The 18647-nt window shown below is 41.9% G+C and overlaps 1 protein-coding gene and 1 long non-coding RNA gene across 3 annotated transcripts in view; one reads left to right on the top strand and one right to left on the bottom strand.

Moving 5' to 3' along the window:
* The window catches only part of NRG1 (neuregulin 1), a 1114285-nt gene that overhangs the window by 447001 nt on the left and 648637 nt on the right, over positions 1-18647 (bottom strand). The window lies entirely within an intron of this gene.
* On the top strand, positions 13537-17705 carry LOC125164432 (uncharacterized). The gene is made up of 3 exons (XR_007151761.1): positions 13537-13692; positions 17183-17324; positions 17587-17705. It is a non-coding gene; the product is annotated as an uncharacterized LOC125164432 (long non-coding RNA).

The raw sequence follows: 18647 nt of genomic DNA, 5'->3' as shown, positions 1-18647 counted from the left end.
ATGAACTAATAGGTGAATTTCTTTTAGGGTCTTACTTAGACCTGAAAGGATGGCCCTTAGTTACCGCCAAGCCATTTTGATAGATCACTCAGTAGATCACTAAGAATTTGCCTTGGTTATTCTAGGATTTGACAGGGCGACCTAGAAATTTTAAAATTACATTTTGGATAAATACAAAAGGCAGAACACAAATTGAATACAGTCTATGGTAACAGAAAGGTTTTAAAAATATGCATTAAAAATAAGTCTAGAAGTAAATATTTCACAATGTTTGTTTTTGGATGGCAGGATTTTGAATGTTTCGCTTTTTTATTTTTGTGAATTTTCCAAGGTTATATATACTAAGCACGCATATCTTTTACATTAAGAAAAAAAAATGAATAGCCCACATAATGGCAACATAGACATTTCTTTGTATTAAAGAATGTTCTGAACGTTCCTTCCTTATGCTACTTTTTCCTATTACATCCCCTTTCACAACAGAAATTAATATGTTAGCATACACATCTGCCATATAGATATACATGGTTTCAACATATTACGTTCCTGCTTACAGACTTTCAATGACTGCACTGCCATAGCCAGGAAATTTGCACACGTTCTGGCCAGGACTCCTTAATGTTATGCGGCTCCACGACACATCTTATTTCCATGGCTTGCCGATGATAAAATTGGTAAGGCTAATTTCTATGTGTATGTACTCATGGCAGTGAAAGTCGATGAAGGGGTTTTCACACAAGAAAACAATAAAGCCCTTTAAAGTCCTTTCCAATCACTTGTCTTCCCAGGACACAGAAGGACCAGAATGCCATCATAATGTATGCCTTCCAACAAAACATGCAAAGAACATCGCTGAAATGAATTGTATTTTGAGGAGTCTGCCAGAAAGCAAAATCCTACTATCAGATGTTAGATCTCTTCAGTTGTTAAACAGGAGGTTGCAGGAATATAAGAGACTCATCCCCATCCCTGTGCACTAAGAGCAAGGGAAACTGAGCAAGAAAACAGTGTGAAGCAGTATTTCCTCCCCTTCCTTTCCACTTGCCTACGCCCTCTTTAGCATCTTTGCAAGACCAATACCCTAATTTTTCTAGATGCGTTACAATGGAGCAAATTTGAGACCCATTAAAAAAAAGTGTTCCTTTATTCTGACATGTATTATTAAGGACATTTCTGTATGTGTAAAAAAAGATATCGCTATATAGTTTGGAGGAAATTTCACAAATAATGTGAAGCCTTATCAAATTATAACCATCTTTGCTGGCAGTTTTGTCTTAGTTTAGGAATTACACTATCCCTGCATCATAATATTGTTTTTTTTTTCTTTTTTCACTATGAAAATCAAAGCAAGGTAACTATTTATTTATTTATTTGTATTTTTTTAAGTAGGCTTCCGGCCCAGCGCAGAGCCCAATGTGGGGCTCAAACCAAGGAGCCCAACACAAGAGTCAAACCCACAACTGTGAGATCAAGACCTGAGCTGAGCTCAAGAATCAGACACTCAACCCATTGAGCCACCCAGGCATCCCTAAGTAAAGTAACATTTTAAACGATTTCAATACCACTGGTAGTTAAAGGGTAGTTAAAAGGTAGTTAACAATAACAACAGCAAAGAGAAGATTGTAAGTAATCCAGTACTCTCAGAATTGTTAAAGAGTTCTTATTAGTAGGTTTTAGTTTGGGAATGTTAACATTTTTAGTGTTTGAGACATGTTTTGAGGCATTATATGACTTCAAATATAAATGAGTCTTCAGTTCGTATTGTTGCTATTTTGGAAACCAGCACAGTTTCAGAAGCATAACTGCAGAATATCGTTCGTTATTAGAAAACATAGCAGTTACGAGAAAAACAAAGAATTAAGGATCTGCAAAGAAATGGAAATGGTTCGGAAATGATACAAGCCTACCCAAAGCCTCTGCCGACAGTAATTGGATTTGGTTGACTAGTGCTGGGAGCAGAGCAAACAGATGTTAGGTGATGGAGCAGAACTTGCTCTTTTCAGTTTAAACAACCAATTATGAGTGGATAATGATGTGTGCAACTGGTAGTCACTGGAAATGTTTCCAATTCAGACCAAGTAATAAGAGTAAGATGCTAATATATTTGATTCTATACAGGATTGAAATCCTGATGTTAAAAACGCTATTTTTTTTTTAAGTAGGCGTCACACTCAGAGCAGAGCCCAACGCGGGGCTTGAACTCACAACCCTGAGATCAAGACCCGAGCTAAGATCAACAGTCGGATGCTTAACTGACTGAGCCACCCAGGTGCCTCAAAAGAGCTATTTTAAAACAATGATGGATCAGGTGTGCATTGATAAATTGGATTTTTAGGACACTTAATGGTAAGTTTTTCCCCACTTGTATAAATTATGGCCAGACACTAGTTTCCTAATAAATAAGATGGACAGCTGTTTGCAATCTGGCTACCATGAGCAGCCAGGGTGCATTTTAAAAATCTTAATTCCTAGTTTAGAATACTCAGGCAATTGACTAAAATATCTTCCTAGGAATCAAACAAGTGATGATGTCAAAGTCTTAAACACGCCTTAAGTTTTTATTTTCTTAAAGTGTCTGGCTATCCTTTGACTACTGTAACAAATTACTACAAAGTGGGTGGCTTATAACAACGGACTGTACTCTCTCACACCTTTGAAGACAGAATTCTGAAATCAAGATGTTGGCCGGGCTACTCCACTGGAGGCTGTAGGGGAGGATCTGTTCCTTGTCTCTTCCAGTTTCTGGTAGCTGCTGGCATTCCTTGGCTTGTGATCATATTACCCCTTTTTTACTCTGTCTTCACATCACATTAACTTCTATATGTCTGTCCCTATACTCCTTCTGTCTGTCTTATAAGGATACATGTGACTGCATCTAGGGTCCACCTGGGTAATCCAGGATAAGTGTCTCTTCTCAAGTTCTGTAACTTAATCACATCATTTGCCATATGAAGTAACATTCACAGGGTCTAGGGATTTGATATGGATGCCTTTGGGGAGGCCATTTTTTTGGCCTATGCACTGTCTTTATTCCATTACTCCTGAATATGTGTTCAAGTCACTCTAACTCAATATACTCATCTGTGTCTCTCAATAGAGTGTGGGATATATTGTCTTTTCCTCCTCATTCAGTGTCATATGTTCTATTATTTACCATATGAATTACGACATTTAAGTTCCTCAAGTACTTTACTTGTTGCTACTACTAATGAGAAAGAGGAAGAATGGATGGAAGAGAGGACAAGGGAAGAAGAAGGGCAGGGGAGGTGGGGGGGGAGAGATGGAGTGGGAGCATGGTAAGAAGGAAAGACACCAGTTTGCTATGCCAACTGAGTCAACCTAATCGGCAGTAGTGTGGTAATCAATAATAGTTGCTGAGATGTCCAAATCAGAGTTCAGATTTTTTGTTCCACTTTCGTTTTTGGTGGTTATGTATTTAGAATCTATGATGCACGGTTTTCTTCACATTACCTACCACACAGTTCAAGTCACTGGCATTTACTACAAGCAGATAGGGCATTTGTAAATGTAGTATTTGCAGTGAAATTCAGCATAGGTGGAATAATCAACTTGATTTAATCTTTTGCAAGATTAGACTGATTTTCACTTGGTTATCTTGATCTTTTATTGACATGAATAAAATAAGTAGTTTTTAAAAAGTTTATTTCGAGAGAGAAAGAGAGAGCGAGAGAGCATGAGCGGGGGAGGGGCAGAGAGAAAGAAAGAGAGAGAGAGAGAGAGAGAGAGAGAATCCCAAGCAAGATTGTGCTGTCAGCACAGAGCCCGACCCAGGACTCGATCTCACGAACTGTGAGATCATGACCCAAGCCAAGATCAAGAGTTGGACACTTAACGGACTGAGCCACCCAGGTGTCCCAAACAAGTAATTTTAAGAAGATAATAAAATTGGAAATTTTAGGTCTATCCATTTTTGTAGAGAGTTTGGAGGGGGAGGGATGGTGTCCCTGCTTTGGCCTCCCTCTTATAACGCATGTGTGCTGTCACTGATATTTAAAATCTGGGACTGAATTGGTTATTACTGAGGATACCAATCCTCTTAGCCTATAATGAATAGCTGTCTTACTGAAAGTTTATGCTATAAACTTCTATAACTGGTGCCGGTATGAAGCCTCTAAGCAACGGTGAGTAGGTATGCTCATTTTCTACTTTATATTTCTCAATTGTTGTTCACTTTGAATCATTTGCCATATAGGATTAGGAGTGGATAAAAATTTAAGAAGCGCTATTTACTTTAGAATTAATAGGCTCAAGAGGTCACGCTGATTCATTCGTTTTATTTGAAACTTTCCAAATCTATATCAAGGTGGTTTATAAACAAACAGGAATTGAAAGCCTTATCTATTAGATAGTCTATAAAAGTCTAAGGGTTCCAGGCCAATGATTTTAAAGTGTGTGTCAGCAGAATACAGTGAGGGTTAATTTTATATGTCAACATGACTAGGCCGATATCTGATCAAACATTATTCTAGGTATTTCTGTGAGGGTGTTTTTGGATGAGATTAACATAAGAGTGGGTAGACTGAGGAACACAGAATGCTATCCCTAATGTGGATGGGCCTTGTGTAATCAGTTGAAGGCTAACCTAAGAACATAAAGGCTAACCAACCCTCTTACCCCCACCTCCACCTCCCCTGAGTAAGAGAGAATTCCTCCTGCCTGCCTGCCTGCCTGCCTTGAATGGGGCATCAGTTTTTTCTGCCTTCAAATTCAAACTGAAACACTGACTCTTCATGGGTGTAGAACCAGCTGACCTTAAGACCAGAACTACACATCAATCGTCCTGGGCCTCCAGCTTGCCAACCACAGATTCTGGAACTTATCAGCCTCCATAATAATATGAGCCAATTCCTTATAATAAATCTATATCTATATCTATACCTATACCTATATATCTATATCATCTATAGCTATAGATATAGCTATATCTACATCTATATCCATATCCATTATCTCTATCTCTATCTCCACACATATACATACTTTTGGTTCTGCTTCTCTGGAAAACTCTAACTCAAATACACTTGGAAGTTGTCACCATAAAACCAGGCAGAGTCTTGAGAGATATTCATAATTTAATCAGATCTCAATGTAATAGCCATAAGAATAGGTGGATAAGAAGACCATCAAAAAACAGAACAAAACCACACAGAAGAGAATGTTGCTGTAAACACAGTAATTAAATCTAATCAACCCATATGACTATGAGGGTGGGGGTTTGGGGCTTCTGCGAGTTTGTATAAGACTTAGGAATCAGCTTTGATGCAGTATACATGCTCTGCAAGATCACTTCATTTGAGGACACTTAACAGAGTCACTCACTGTAACAGGGGTGCAGTTTGGCTCTTAGGGTTCTGTGTTAGAACCTAGTCCTCATTCAGGCCTGGTGGTTCTCTGAGCCTCGAGAAATCTCAGCACGCTGAGAAGGCAAGTCCAACAGTTACGATGGAAGGGAATTCCCATGATGCGTAAAATGCCATTGATGGGTAAGCATCCTTTAGTCATGGTAAGATTTAGAAGTAAGAAGAGAAATACGTATGTAAGAAACAAACCCACGGTATCCAATAATTTTGCAGTTAAGAGTATACATTTAATGTTTTATCTACTTGTGATTTTAAGCCAATTAGAGTAACAGTAAATTGGAATTATCATTCCAATTTTTAATGTCATGTAAAAATGATTTAGATTTGTAGTTTTAAGTTGGAATCTTATCAAATTTACATACAAATTTAAAACTTTAAAAGAACTTAACAATAATCATATTTCATACTTAGAAGTATTTAATTGATGAATTATTCAAGTATTCATGAGGATCTCATTTGTTAAGTCACACAAGCTAAAGTACCGCAAAGGAAATTAAATGTATTAAATTTAGAATTAAAGCTTTATTTAAAAATGTTTAACTACATTTGAAAATGAGACAAAATCATTAATCAAAGTTCCCTTAAGAGTCATTTTCAAAACTAGTTTGACTTACAAATAGGCTGATAAGGTTTGTAAGCTGAACTCAAAATTTTAAGTACGGCTATGATTTTGCTCATGTAACTTCAATGCTGGCACTGTCTAGTTTTGAAATCAAAGTAACCTCTGACTAGTCTTTTCTAGGCATAATTATTGTCTGCATTTGCCCTTGACAACAATCCTGCAAAGTCCCATTTTGGAATTAGAGAAACAAGATGACTATTCTGGAGAACGAGCTTGGACCCAGCTCTCCAGGAGCGGCAGCAAGGTAGACTTGGTGAGAAGTCAGCTGATCTCCTCCTGTCTAGGCTCTAGGTGCAGAGAGATCAGGAATCCTTCCCTCAGGATTAAAAGGTATAAAGGCAAAGAGCCAGAGAGCCACTGCTTTCCAAGTGTCTTAGAAGAAGTCATTGACCAATAAGAAATCACCAAGTTAGAGAGTGTCAATTTTTGTTATCTGGGGGTGCCATCAAGAGAAAGAAAAGTGAAGAGAAATAATTTGATACTCTTCTTTCTAACTGGAATTCAGAGAATTCCAGGAGCTCTTCGAAGGGAGCACACTGGCAAGCACAGTTCCTCTGTCCTCGTAGCTAAGTTTGTTTAGTGAAAATTTGAGAGTTAAAGCTAATCATCAGACATCGCTATGAAGGATCTTAGCGTAAATAGAGATCTGTCCCCTTTTCTGCAGCTCTTCAAGGAAGAAATAAACAAAACTAAAAGAGAAAAAGAAAGCAGAGAGTCACATTTTCCTGTAGCTAGTGAGTGGTTCAAGCTCTTACTGGGATTTTCCATCTTACCAGTGGGTCCACTTCCTTCTACCGGCAATTCAAAAGGAAATAAGGAATCAGGATTTTCAAAGACTTGGCTGTGGTTCAAGGATGGCGAGAGTATGTCAAAGTGACTTTGCCCAGGGAAGAGTGAGCATAAGTAAAATGTAACAAAGTTACTTTTTTGGATGTGAAGCAATTTTGACACCTAGAATCAGGCTCTTCTCAGGAAATCCATGAGAATCTCCTTATTGATTTCATGACGAACTTGCATCCCAAACGAAAACAAAAACAAGACAATGAAGGCCTGTAAGGGGAATGTTCTTTTTAAGTCAAACTGAAATCTTTATTTTCTATGGATTTGTGACACTCTGTATGTCCTAGGACAAACTATCCATCTTGGTCACAGATTTTTTATTCCTCAACAAGTTCTTCCAAGAAATAATGAGACAGTTCTGAGAATTAAAGAACTTGCTGAAAATCAGCAGCATTTACTCAATACAGCAACGATGCCACCACCCAAATCGGTAATCACTCCTATTGTTTTTGGCATTAATAACTTTTCTCTAGGGGTGTCTGGGTGGCTCAGTCAGTAAAGGGTCTAACTGTTGATTTGGTTCAGGTCGTGATCTCACAGTTTGTGGGTTCCAGTCCCACATTGGGCTCTGAGCTTGCAGTGTCGTTTGGGGATTCTCTCTTTCCCTCTCCCTCTGCCCTACCCCCACTTGCAAGTGCACCTGCGCTCACTCGCTCTCTCTCTCTCTCTCTCTCTCTAGTAATAAATAAATAAGCATTAGAAAAACAATTTTCCTCTAAATAGCAGGTTGAGATTAGGAATAATTTCTATTTGACTTGCCTATCTATTTTGCCCTAGGCAAAATAATCATTTTGGAATCAACCATTCAGTGTCACTCACACTGATTGAAAATGGCAATGCATTCTTTTTTCCTACTCTTGGTTCTAATCACTGGAGATTGGCATGAGCCAGCTGGAAAATGTGAATCACAAATATGTGTACTATTAATGAGATACATGTATAATATACACGCAGTATATGCAAATATATATATGTAATATATGTGCAGTATGAACAAATATATTTGTTACCCTAGGTACTCTGAGGGTAGCTAATTTTGGACAGGTTCATTTTCTCTCTTAGGTTGTTGGATCTTAGACATGATATGTGGGTATGATATCTGTATCTGATAAAAAAAAGGGGGGGTACCCCAGAAACAAGGAACAGACTGAAAACAAATTAAAGTTTATTTATTTATTTATTTATTTCAAGAGAGAGAGGTGGGGGGAGGGGCAGAACGAGAGGGAGAGAGAGAGAAGTCCAGGGAGGCTCCGCACTGCTAGAGTGCAGAGCCCGATGGGGGGCTTGATTTCACAAACCACGAGATCAAGACCTGAGCAGAAATCAGGAGTCAGCTGCTTAACAGGCTGAGCCACCCAGGTGCCCCGAAAGCAAACAAATAAAACGACCCAAAAGAGAATGTGCTCATCTCTAAGTGAGAAGACAACCAACACCTTTTTTCATTTTTTATTTTGGAATGACACACTTTTTCTTCCGTTTCTAGAGCACTGCCGTGTTCTGAGTTCTGTGTTCAGGTGCAGAGACCCAGGGGCTGGTACAAGCGGCTGGCAGATGTATTCAGGTGCTACAATCCCAAGCTAAGGGGGGTTTTCACGGATGCGCACAGGAGCACAGGAGGTCTGGCGGTGCGACGGGACTGCAGCCCCTCGGCAGGACAGTGGATTCATGAAAGATGTCTCATCTTTAAGAAATGTTCTCGAGGCCACAGTGATTGAAATCGGCTAGAGTAGAAGATAAATCCCCCAAACCTCCTTAAGCCTGTGGCAAGTTAATTACAAAAATGTCCTTAGTTGTGCCCTTCCCTGTATCCACACCCCTTGTAACTGGGCTTTGCCACCCCCTCCCCCTCAAGGAGGGGAGTCCGTTTCCCCTCCTCCTGAATGTGAGCTACCCTTGTAGCTTGGCCAAAACCACAGCATGTGGCAGAAGTGACAGTGTCCCAGCCCAAACCCATGCCTCAATTCTGTGCCTGCTTCAACTCTCTCTCAGGACCTTGCCTCTACCATAGGAACAAAACTCGGCAGGTCTGTCGGATAATGAGGGACACAGGGACCAGCATGGCAGCCAGCCAATAGCCAAACATGTAAGTGAGGCATCCTGGGACATCCAGTGCCCGGCTGACCAGCCAGCTGACCACTGAGGCAGGGGAGAGCTCATCAGAGACCAGCCAAGCCTGGGCCACCCTGGACCAAGCTTATGAGGAGTAATAAATTTTCATTATTGAAGCCACTGAGTTTTTGGGTGGTAAGTCATATAGCAATATCTAACTAATAAAACTCAGCCAACCAGTGTAAATACCAAGATGCCACCACTAAGTGGAGGCACCTTGTTTACTTACATGTATCCTACCACACACAACATGCAGAAGAATCTCCAAAAATTACTGATGGCCTGACACAGTATCCCTAAGAAGCAAGCAGTGATAGCCTTCTTATGGAGAAAGTACATGGGTCCACAGATGCAGTGCTTTGGAGAGTACTTTTGGCTGCCTTGTAAGCACTCACATTCCAGAAGAACTTACTGCTCTCGGCTGAGAGTGCTCCTGCATATGTCTGTAGTCAATTAACTCGCCTTTTTTTTTCACTTCATTGAACTTAAAGAGCAGCCAGCGTCTGTTCAGAAGCCACACACCATGTTCCCTCCTGCCTACAACCGTAGCAATAAACCAGACAGCTTTCTGGTTCACTGTAAAAACTCTTTAGAGGAAGACAACATGGTAACAATAAAAACACCACCTACAGTGAGACATTCAGAACCTCATCACCAAGTCTCAAGTACACACATGAAATAAAAATCAGGACCCTCTACCCTGAGTAGATAGGAAACCAAAAATAACATGTTAACTGCCCAACCTCAGCCAGCCCTGGAGAAAACATGCTTTTTGATGTTGCATTGTGTCCTGTAGGGAAAAGGGCACTGGATTGGAAGTCAAGAGGTATATTACTGTCCTTGTTCTACCTTATTCTAGAATAACTGTGGCCATGTCCCCTGGACACTTCAATACCAGATAACTGCTGAGGATCCTTCTAGTCCCATAAAATTTCACGCTCTCATCTTGCTATCTGAGCCCTTTGAGTTTATATCTGTGAACAAGTGTACAGAATTCGACATGATGTACTGGAAAGACCTCTGCACTGAGACTACGGAGTCCTACCCCTGCCACCGGTGCATCAGTGGCCCTTAAGCAAGTTCTAGCTCTCTGTATGTCAGTTTTCCCAACAGTCAAATGGGTCATTCATTTGGACTAAATGATCTCTAAGGTCCTTTCCAGCTTAAAATGCCTGATTTAATAATCAGGTTCCAAGGTTATATGTTTCATAATTGATTTCTTTTTCTTTTTAATTAATTTATTTTAATGTTACAGTGATTTATTTGGAGAGAGAGAGAGAGAGAGAGAGAGAGAGAGAGAAAATTCCAGCAGGGGAGGGGTAGAGAGAGAGGGAGTGAGAATCCCAAGCAGGTGCAGGGCTCGAATTCACAAACTGAGAGACTATGATATGACCTGAGACGAAATCAAGAGTTGGACACTTAACCGACTGAGCCACCCAGGTGCCCCTGTTTTATAAATGATTCCTAAGAAGATATTCTGACCAAGACTTAGGCACACAGAGTCTAAAAAATATTTAGGTAATAATTTCACAGAGCCAGAGGCAAGTCAGGCTTTTTGATTTCCGATAAGGAGGACCAGTGGGCTGTTATTTGTGGAAGTACTTCTGGTGCCAAGAAAAATGTCATCTGCTACCAAAACTAAGTGTATTCTATACCATGACAGTTGTGCAACATTTTGTTATGCCCCACAGTGTTCTAGGAAGCTTGGCAGGTACTATGGACCTAAAGTGGCCCAAGAGATGCCCTAGAACTAATGCTTCTGTGTCAAACTGAAACTCAAACACAAGGTCCTCCACACAGTCTTTGTAACACAAAGACAGAGAAGGTCAATTTTCGGGACCCAGCCACTTCCAAAAAGATAAGACAGACACACTCTGTGATAGAAGCTTTTCTAAGCATGGATCTGGGGAACGCCTGATGGATGTGTCACCAAGGTGTGACTGTATTCACTTGAACTCACTGTATTTCAAAAAGTGGAATGGAAAGCCAGCACCTTACAAGGTAGTGGTGCAACAATGACATATTGGAATATGCCATCATGGCCAGACTCTGGAGAAACTCTAACAGACACAAAAGCTGTCTCTGTACATCTCCACCCCGTCATCTGCCATCTTATACTGCCTTTGATTGGGCTTCAGATGTGTTTTACGATACGGTTGGACTGCATTCCATTCTGGCTTTGGGATACCTTCTACCCATGTTCTTTAAACAAACAAAAAGCTAACTTGTCCTTTACCCTAATGAACTTATCTCTACCTTTCTTTTGGTGGACAACTGGAATAATGGATTAATCCCCTTGCTGTTGACTAGCTTTATGTGTTAGACATAACATACAATGCCCTAATCCCAAAAAATGGCTTCTGAAGGAATTCATAAAGGATGGAGAAATGAGGAAAAAAAAGACCTAATATCTTTAACATCATCAGTTATCAAAGCAATGCAAATTAAAACAACACAGTGCCATTTTTCATTTATCATATTGACAAAGAAGGTAACCCTTGATGCTGGTTAAGGGTGCCATGTGACACACTAGAAATTGGTATAATACTTTCGAATTATGTACCAGGAAGCTTAAAAGTTCACATGCCCTTCAGCCCAGTATTCCTTTTAGGACTCAACCTTAAAATAATATCATAAATAAGGACAGAGATTGTTTAGTATGTCTGGAACACACTATGATCAACAGCACATATATTAAGTACAAAACATACATCTAGGCAATAGCATTTTACGGAGTCATCAAAAATTATGTTTTTTGATATTATGTGAAACAACGTTAGGTAAGATATAAATCTGTCATATGTGATATTTTCTCAAATGACTTATTTAAAAAATAAAATGGGGATAAAATGTTAATAGTGATCTTCCTAGATTAATACAGTGGAAGATGGTTTTAGTGCTTTTTTTAAACCTTTTTCTTTATTTGCCCATTTCAAAAGATAATGAGTACAAATTATTCTTAAGATCAGAAATAAAATTCCTTGAAAAATCATAACAAAACAAAGAAAGTTTTTAAAGGCCACGTGAGTCAGATCTTTAAGAGTCAAGCAGTCTGTTGAAGATCTGTCGATCTCAGGATGTGCGGCCTTACCTTCCCACTCAAATATCCAGAACAAGACCATGAGCATGAAAGTTGCTTCCACGACTTGGTGAGGCCAATGAAAGCAGCGGCCCTGAGCAAGGCACCCACCCCCCCCCCCCCCCCCCGCCTCCCACCCCTCATTGGAAGCAATTAGAGAAAATTAGCTCTCTACACGAGGAAGCCAACTGCAAGCTTTGCCAGCAGGAACCACTGCAGGATGGAAAGCACGTCACAAGGCATGTTGAACCACTTATGGAAGGCGGATGGTAAATCTGGCCTAATGAAGACTGTATACACCCCTTCTGTTGGCTCCCAGCCAGTCAACTAGTTTAGTCTGGATCTAAGAGGAAAACAACACGCTCTTCATATTCAGAGTGGGAAGTCCTGAGTAGCTATAAGTTAATGGCTTCTTTTGAAACTGACAAAGAGAAAGAGAGAAGGAGAGAGAGGGAGAGAGAGAGAGAAAGAGAGAGAGAGAGAGAAAACTTACCATCCAGCCAAAGCCCTGGTCTGACATTGTGCAGACTGTACTCTGCCCACCAGAGGCACAAATACACCATCCTAATGGTGCCCTGTGCCCAGTTACATTCCATCTCAAGCTTTTCAAGACATTTAAAATCCCTATAGCCTTGATTATCGTTGAACAGCATCCAGTTAAAACTCGTGTCATCCAGTTCCTAGTGCACCAGCCTCTGAGAGTTGGGTAAGTTTTCAGAAAGGGGAGTTGTTCACCTAACTTTCACCTTCAAGCCTCAGAATATCCTTATACCAATACTCATAAGTACTCTCATATCTGAAAGTGATGACTTAAATGCTTCTTGGTCTTGTGTAAACGTACTCATTTTAAACAAATTTTCTCATTGTGATAAAATACAGATAGCATAAAAGTTGACATCTTAACCATTTTTAAGCGTGAAGTTCAGCAGTGTCAAAAACATTCACGTCTTTCTGTAGCCATCACCACTAACCATCCTCAGAGCTTTTCTATCTTCCCAAGCTGAACCGTCGTACACATTAAACAATAATCCTGTGTTCTCCCTCACCGCAGCCCCTGAGAACCATCATTTTACTTTCTGTCTCTATGCATTTTCCTATCCTAGGCTCCTCATAGAAGTAGAGTCACACTTTTGTGTCTGGCTTATTTCACTTAGCATAATGTTCTCAAGTTGAACCAAAATTTTGAGCAAACAAAATCTCTAAGCTGATAAGCTGTCACGTAAAATAATTCTTCCTTATTTCTAGTTTCTTGCACTTTCCTTTTCAAAAGTGTCTTTTGACCAGGGCTTCCTTTTGAACAGCCCAAGTCCTGGTAAATTGGACAGACTCTCTCACAGACTCTTTACACTGCCAATTGAAGTATCAGGCAGAATTTAGATAACCACTTGGTGGGGATATTGCAGAAGTTTGAATTAGATGAGCTTAAATCTCTCATTCTACTCTACAACCTGGTGACTTTTACAAATGCTTTTGTTTGTTCCTTCATTTATTCACCATAGGAATTTGTCAGCACTTACTGAGTACCTACCGCATGTAAGTGATGGCTGTTGACGCAATGTGGTGACTGATGATATTGACTTGGCTCCCAACTTCTGCAGTGGAATCAGGAACTTGGGCACTGCCCTAACAGACTGGCTTTTGCTCTCAATCAGCTGGCACTGGTGAGTAGACCCCGGGAGGACTGCCAGTTACCTCCATACCCGAGTGGAGACTTTGGCTTCTGGTAGAGGTTCCTTAGTGGTGCTACTCTATATACTAGCCAGAAAAACATAGTAGGTTCAAATACCTATCTGGGTACTGAGAGTGCCTACTGAAAACTAGTATTGCCTAGAATATAATCTAGACATATCAAGCACTTTTGGAATTTGAATGGGAATGCACAAATGACTCTCCTGCCGCCGATTAACCCTGTGATCTTGGGCAAGTCACTTAAACTTCCTGAGCCTCAGTTTTCATCAATAAAATGAGATGAAAAATACCATGCCACAGAACTCTTGTAGGAATAAAATTAGTTAGTGCATAACAAGTGACGTGCATGTGGCTTGGCACAGAGAAGGCATTGAAATACTAGGGCCCCTTGCAGAGCACCCCCCCCCCCCCCCCCGCCTCAAAGCCACATGCAGCTCTGGAGTAGGTCAGCCCTATACCTGACCGGCAAGCACCAGAATAAAGTTGGAGCATCTCCTGGGCTTCTTTAAGTTTGATGGTTGGGGGCAGGGAGAGTGTGTTTCAGAAAGGCCATCATGTTAGCTTGAGGGAGAGAATTGCCACTTTATCCATCAGCATAATATATCTCAAAAGTGTAAAAAGAGGTTACATCCAAAGAAAACACAATCTCGTATGAGTTGGGAATAAGATCTGAGTATTTCTCTGGCTGGGGTTCATAATGGCACAGATCGGGACCTGGGAGTCTCAGGACCATTGACTTCAGGGGCCACCTGTGCAGTGGTGGGTGGCTGAGGGGCATGCCATGCAAGGAGGGACTCATATATCCCCAGGAAGCAGGGTGGAGTTTGGCAACCCACAGAGAGTGATCGTTGTCTGGGCAGAATCTACCCATGAAAGCACACAGAAGGGAGGCAGACTGTTCCAGTAAAGGGAAGGGAGTGGCGCTGAGTGGTCTATGAGGATGTGCCCACACACGGGATTCTTCCTGACCAAAGCCTATGGGTAGTTCGCACACGAAGTAGACAGAGCTGCAAATACTGACAGGCTTTCTGAGGATGGCAGGATGTTTGTCTCAAACATCCAAAAATGGAAATTATCTCACTAATTAGAAATGACGCCATCCAGACCGTGCCTGGAACAGGTCCGGGTTTTCAAAAGTGAGCATGGGTGGGGGGGAGGGTTCATTCTGGTTCCTAAGTTTAGATGCTTCAGGTGAGGCTCGAGTTGCATTTTAAACAGATGAACAAGAACTAATTCTTTTTGTTTTGCTGTGTTTTCTTGAATAATTGGGTTTCCTCAGTTTGTTCCTAAATATTTTTATCTTCTAGTTCTTTATTTTTTATTTTATTTAAAACAAATTTTTTTTAACGTTTATTTATTTTTGAGACAGAGACAGAACATGAGCGGGGGAGGGTCAGAGAGAGGGAGACACAGAATCTGAAACAGGATCCAGGCTCTGAGCTGTCAGCACAGAGCCCGATGTGGGGCTTGAACTCACGGACCGCGAGATCATGACCTGAGCTGAAGTCGGCCGCTTAACCGACTGAGCCACCCAGGCACCCCGTCTTCTAGTTTTTTATTAATTCTTTTTGCCCTAACAATTTAATAGCCAAGCTCTCGCTTAGGAATCATTTTTGTCTATTAGAACATTTGCCTCCCTTATTGCTATAATGGGGAAGGTTCATAAATTCACTATTCTCAATTATTTCATGCCATGATATATTAATCCAGGCCCTCTGTGGAGCAGATCCTAAAATGGGATAAAATGCGCAAGGATTTTATTGGGGAAAACGTCTTCCGAGAAAATCGGGAGGGAGCTGAGAAAGACGGGGAGAGCCCTCAGTCTGGCAAGAGCGGAGGGGAGAGGGGAGGCAGGAGGTTAGGCCAAAGTGTCTTAGATGCTGTGCTGTGGAAGCAGGTCTTGGCAAGGGTGTTGGGGAATCATGGAGCCAACGCTGACCTTCAGGGGAATCCCTATTCTCCCCAGAAGGAGCTGCCCTAGTAGCCATGCCATGCGCAGTCACTGGCTGGGAGCAGCCTGTGGGAAGGAGGATGGCTCAGTGCACATGTCTGACAAAGCCCAGGGCACAGCACTTGAGGTCTTTGGTGGATTACATTTCCTACAGTTGTGAGTTCTTAGGGTTACTGGAGTAGGAGGTTTCTCAAATTTGGCCCCACTGACATTTAGTAATGAATAACCCTTTGTTGTGGGGACTGTCCTGTGCAGGGAGGATGTTTAACAGCATTCCTGGCCCCTACCCGCTGGACACCAGTAGCACCTTCCCGAGTCTGGACAATCAAAATGTCTACAAATATTGCCAAATGTCCCATAAGCGTCAAAATCATTCCTAGTTGAGAAACGCTACACTAGGACAATTTGAATACATTTTGGAAGATTCCTCGGGAAAATTATAAAACCAGTGGGAGGGGTAAAAATATAAATGTTTTGAATTATACATAATGATTATTAAGAAAAATAACTCAGCTGAGGAATTCAAAGTGAGCAAGACTACCCCAGTATGATACACCACCGGCTGGATATTAGTTTCTATCCCCAATGAAGTTTCTTTTCCTGAGATGAACTTACAGTCCAGCGTCGTGCCCTAAATTTAAAGACACACAAATAAAGTTTCAAAAATTAAATGGGTACTGTTTTAGTCTAATGTGCCACATTGTGATGCAACACAAGTCACGCTGGCTTATTTTGGAGATGGACAAAAATACCTCACCTGCAATAGCGAACGCACATTACAGGGACACCAGGGGATGACTTCATATTTAATTCACTAGTAACACGCATGTCGGGAATAGAAATCAAATTCAGGAATGAGGCAGCTGAGATCCCAGGAGCAAGCATCTCAGACTTGGTTTCACCAACTCATTGAAGACCCTTTGAACCGCAGGATTCCGCTAGGCCACAGGTTAACTAACACCTGATGTGAGCTTCAACCTGGACGGCAGGGCCGATCCCCACATTTGCGTGAAGCAGCGGCCGGGTGTGACTGTTCCTCCCCAGCATGAACTGGGTCCCAACACGGCTCCGTCTCACCTGGACCACTCCAATCACCAGTCCCTCCACCCCCCAGGTCTCCCACTTCCTCCCTAGCCCCATTTTCCACATGGCAGCCAGAGCGGCTCCTTTGAAATCGGTCAGACCCCACTTCCCTTTATTTAAAAGCTTCTGAGACTTCCCATTTCTTTCCACTCAAGACACAATTCTCACTGTGGCCAAGATGGCCCACGTCCTTGCTACCCAGAGCCCGGTGAGGAGACCAGCGGTGTCAAGGACGTCACCTGGGAGTGTGTTAGAAATCGTCTCTGGGCCTGCCCCAGACCTACCGAATTGGGGTCTTCACTTTAACAAGGTCCTTGGAGGATGTGTACAAACGGTAGAGTCTGAGAAGCTCAATCCTCATGCTCTGACCTGAGGTTATTTCTCTCACTTCCTCTCCCTCCCCTCTCCCCTTGCTCCCTCTTCTGTAGCTAGTTGGGGCTCCTGGAGACATTTCGACCTGCCAACCATGATCCAGCCCCAGGCTTCTGTTCTCCCAGTCACCGTCTCACTTCTTTCAGGTGTGCCTGCTCTAATGTCACCTCAGTCGGAAGGCTTTCCTGGCCACAGTAGGTAAGGCCCCCCTGAGCTCCCAGCCCTGTTCTGCCCAGGCCCCTCCCCATCCATGGAACCTGCCTTATTTTAATTCAGGGCACGCATCTCCACCTGCCATGTTATATAGTATATATATATAGTGGTATATCTTCTTATTGTCTGTCTCTGGGTCCATGAGAGCAGGGACTTGACATGTATCTTGCTCACTGTTGGATCCCCAGACCCCAGAGCAGTGCTTCCTACCCGATAGGTTGTTAACAAAGAATTGTTGACAGAACAGGTGACTGAATCGTGCAATCTCATGGGACAGAACACCTGGAGAGGGAGAAGCTGCCACAAGAGCACGGAGCCTGGGCGTCTTCTGATCACCTCACACTATCTAGCGTGGCCGCCTTGTCAGACATCGTGCGGCGCTCTCTTCAAACCGCCCAGAGATGGGCCAAAGGCAAGTATCTGGCTGTGGGGCAGATTTTCTTCTCAGCAGAGAATAATAAGCCAGATCAAGCAGAGGATATGGGAACAAAGCACGGGGCTGCCGTTCCCCTTCTGGCACATGGAAGAATCAGGCTGTGAGTTTCATTTACACGATGTTTCTCTGGAGAGAGAAATGGCCAAAGTTTCCAAAGTGTACGTGATTTTCTTTTTTCCAGGGAAAGATTAATCTTTACTTCTTCTAAAAAGCAACCTGTTTATACATTTGCTGGAGGATGTGCCTGGAAAAAAATTAAAATAGGAGAACTTGATTTGACACATCTGGAGCAGACGGGCATGTTTTGTTTGGCTTCCTGAAGATGTTTAAATTGGGGTTAAGATGGGGAAGATGGTAAAACTGTGTGAAGACTCAGGTGGCTGGGAAAAGACCAGCGTGGAATGTGAAAAAAGGAGCGGAATAAAATGTAGCAGGCTGAATCGTGAAAACTCTTCCGCTTTCTTGCCCTGTCAAAGCTCTGTTTTGAATGTTAATGGGAAGAAAGGAAACAAAGACGTAAGGACAGACTCTGAGCGTTTAGGGTTGAAGAACACTTTGTGTTTAAGAACATTTTGCTCAAATCTATTCTTGGGTCTCCCGAAAGCTAAAAAATAGAGCCTGAAGTACCTTTAGAGAGGAGAAAAGCTTCTCCCACCCACCCTATACGCACCTCAACCTCTTAGTTTTAAGGAAAACTCTTCCCAGGAACCATGGGTGGGTTGAGGATAGAGCCAGCTGACAGAGGAAGTTGTAAATGGGGTCGAGACATAACAGATGTGCAAGTCTGGGAGCTACACGGAAAAGAGCTGTACGGAGATGAGAGAGCGTAGGAACCAGCAAGATGCTCTTGGACCGCACGCATGTTTTTAGTT

This window comes from Prionailurus viverrinus, chromosome B1, assembly GCF_022837055.1.
Source record: "Prionailurus viverrinus isolate Anna chromosome B1, UM_Priviv_1.0, whole genome shotgun sequence".
NCBI lineage: Eukaryota > Metazoa > Chordata > Mammalia > Carnivora > Felidae > Prionailurus > Prionailurus viverrinus.
This window is presented reverse-complemented; position numbering and strand designations above follow the sequence as displayed.